Source organism: Bison bison, unplaced genomic scaffold, assembly GCF_000754665.1.
Source record: "Bison bison bison isolate TAMUID 2011002044 unplaced genomic scaffold, Bison_UMD1.0 scf7180017864262, whole genome shotgun sequence".
Classification (NCBI taxonomy): domain Eukaryota; kingdom Metazoa; phylum Chordata; class Mammalia; order Artiodactyla; family Bovidae; genus Bison; species Bison bison.
This window is the reverse complement of record NW_011494834.1, coordinates 691,007-694,691: the sequence shown is the minus strand read 5'-3', so window position 1 is coordinate 694,691 and position 3,685 is coordinate 691,007.

The following is a 3,685-nucleotide window of genomic DNA, read 5'->3' as shown; positions in this document are numbered from 1 at the left end:
GGAGGGGTGAGCTGACCCCTGGGCCATGGGGAGGAGGGGTGAGCTGACCCCTGGGCCATGGGGAGGAGGGGTGAGCTGACCCCTGGGCCGTGGGGTGGAATGTAGTTAATGCTCAGCACTGCTGACACAGGGCCCCAAGCCCACGCCGATCCCTTGGTTTGGGGCCTTTATCCTGCCCTTCCTTCCTGCGGGGCTGTTGTGTGGAATGGAGTGGGGGTGGGGGGTAGTCTCAACCAGCGAGAAGACACTTATTACCTGAAGGCATTGTGAGGGCCTGGAGATTTCCAGAGGGCAGCGGTGGTCTCTGGCAATCCTAAGTGGTTCTGAGAGACTGAGAAGCTCACAGAGATCCTGCCAAAGTTCATGGTCGAAGTGTCCTAGTGGTGTCCTGGGCTGGCCGCCACTGTATCGGGCCATCCTGCCTGCAGGAAGCACGCCTCTTAGGACGTGTGAGGTGGGACTCCGAATCTGAACACTAATCATGAACGGCTGTGACCGAGAGCTTCCCCCGTGTCTCCCTGCCCCTCCAAGGCCTCTTACCTTGAGACATGGTTCTTGGCATCTGCCAGGCTGTCTCCTCAGGCTCACCATCCATCCCTGAGCTGCGAATTTAATCTGTGAGGATGTGGGCACAGAGCATGGTGGTCATTTCTAAAAGCATTGTCGGGCTTTTTTATTTATTTTGTATCTGCTGCATGTGTGTCTGCTGGAGAAGGGAATGGAACCCACTCCAGTATTCTTGCCTGGAAAAGTCCCATGGACAGAGGACCCTGGTGGGTCACAGTCCATCAGGTCCCAAAGAGTTGGACATGACTGAGAGACTAACACAACACAGACATTTGTTGATCTGAGGCAACTGAGTGACACTAAATACTTAAAAGTGACAAAGACCAGAAGGAACTGGAACTTAGAATTTTTAAAGGAAACACAAAAGGTTTGGTGATCAGAAAATCACAAAGAGGGACAGACCCATGCCCAGGTTAACAAATGGTAGACAGAATGACAATTACCTCTCAGTTGATGATTTATCTCTATCAAGGATTTATAACTGAAAAGAGTAAACAATCACATTAAGTGAAGACCCAAAATAAGAATGCTTAACTTATTTATAGAGGTCTTTGGAAAAGACTTGAAGTTGAAGTGCTTGAAGAATCACAGAAAGCAGAAGTGCCAAACTTCTGGATATGGGAAAATACTAAGCAATTACTGGGAAGAAATGAGTGCTAGACATTATGATCTAGATATCAAACTGGACAATTCTCAGCAGAATTTTAGGATGAATATCAGGCAAAGTCAGACTAACTAGGTTGCACGCTGGCTTTAACACTTTCCAGCTGTATGGCTTGCATCAACTTATATAACCTCTATGTGCCTCAGTTTCCTCAGCTGTAAAATTGGAGCACCTGTCTTAGTTACCTAATCTTACCTGTGAAGATTAAATTCTCTTAAGGCATGTCAAAGATTGCAGCCACATACTAAATGATCTATGAGACTGGGTATTATTATTGTTATTTTTATTATTATTCATAGTACTTAGAAGTGAAGTGATATCAGCAGGGGATATCTCCAATAAGAACAAATCATACTTTACAAACCCACTTTCAATCTTTTTTTTTTTTTAATTTATTTTTCCTTTTATTTTTTTTAATTAATTTTATTTTATTTTTAAACCTTACATAATTGTATTAGTTTTGCCAAATATCAAAATGAATCCACCACAGGTATACATGTGTTCCCCATCCTGAACCCTCCTCCCTCCTCCCTCCCCATACCATCCCTCTGGGTCGTCCCAGTGCACCAGCCCCAAGCATCCAGCATCGTGCATTGAACCTGGACTGGCATCTCGTTTCATACATGACATTTCACATGTTTCAATGCCATTCTCCCAAATCTTCCCACCCTCTCCCTCTCCCACAGAGTCCATAAGCCTGTTCTATACATCAGTGTCTCTTTTGCTGTCTCGTATACAGGGTTATCGTTACCATCTTTCTAAATTCCATATATATGCGTTAGTATACTGTATTGGTGTTTTTCCTTCTGGCTTACTTCACTCTGTATAATAGGCTCCAGTTTCATCCACCTTTTAGAACTGATTCAAATGTATTCTTTTTAATGGCTGAGTAATACTCCATTGTGTATATGTACCACAGCTTTCTTATCCATTCATCTGCTGATGGACATCTAGGTTGCTTCCATGTCCTGGCTATTATAAACAGTGCTGCGATGAACATTGGGGTACACGTGTCTCTTTCCCTTCTGGTTTCCTCAGTGTGTATGCCCAGCAGTGGGATTGCTGAAAAAAGCTTTAAAATTACTTGATGAAGGGCATTTCATAGATATATTTGGATGATAGTAAATCCCCTTGATAGGCATCCCTGATGGCTCAGTTGGTAAAGAATCCACTTGCAATGCAGGAGACCCTGGTTTGATTCCTGGGTCAGGAAGATCCCCTAGAGAAGGGATAGGCTACCCGCAACAGTATTCTTGGGCTTTGCTTGTGACTCAGCTGGTAAAGAATCTGCCTGAAATGCGGGAGACCTGGGTTCATTCCCCGGATTACAAAGATCCCTGGAGAAAGGAAAGGCTACCTACTCCAGGATTCTGGCCTGGAGAATTCTATGGACTATATAGTTCATGAGTATGTTTCAATGCTCCTCTCTCAAACCATCCCACCTTCTTTAACCACCACTGTGTCCACAAGTATGTTAAAGTGTGTGTGTCTGTTTCACACTAAGTGTGTACTTTCACTAAAGCCCCTTGATAAATCGTACTGCTGTCCTCAACAGACTTGTGGCGAAGAATCTGCCCGAAGTGCAGAAGACCCAGGTTTGATCCCTAGGTCAGGAAGATCCCCTGGAGAAGGGAATGGCAACCCACTCCAATATTCTTGCCTAGAGAATTCAATGGACAGAGGAGCCTGGCAGGCCCTAGTCCATGGGGTCACAAAGAGTCAGATACTACTAAGTGACTAACACAAACAGACACACACACTTTTACAGACTTGTGGACACAGTGGTGGATAAAGAGGGTGGGATGATTTGAGAGAGGAGCATTGAAACATACACATTACCATATGTAAGATAGACAGCCAATGGGAATTTGCCATATGGTGCAGGGAACCCAGACCTGGTCTTCTGTGAAAACCAAGAAGGGTGGGGAAATGTGGGAGGAAAGGAAGTTCAAGAGGGAGGAAAGTTGTATATACTTATGGCTGATTCATGGTGATGTGTGAAAATCAATACAATTATAAGGTAATTATCCTCCAATTAAAAATAAAATTTTAAAAATTATAGTGGGAGGAAAGGAAGTTCAAGAGGGAGGAGAGTTATATATACTTATGGCTGATTCATGGTGATGTGTGAAAATCAATACAATTATAAGGTAATTATCCTCCAATTAAAAATAAAATTTTAAAAATTATAGTGGGAGGAAAGGAAGTTCAAGAGGGAGGAGAGTTATATATACTTATGGCTGATTCATGGTGATGTGTGAAAATCAATACAATTATAAGGTAATTATCCTCCAATTAAAAATAAAATTTTAAAAATTATAGTGGGAGGAAAGGAAGTTCAAGAGGGAGGAGAGTTATATATACTTATGGCTGATTCATGGTGATGTGTGAAAATCAATACAATTATAAGGTAATTATCCTCCAATTAAAAATAAAATTTTAAAAATTATAGTG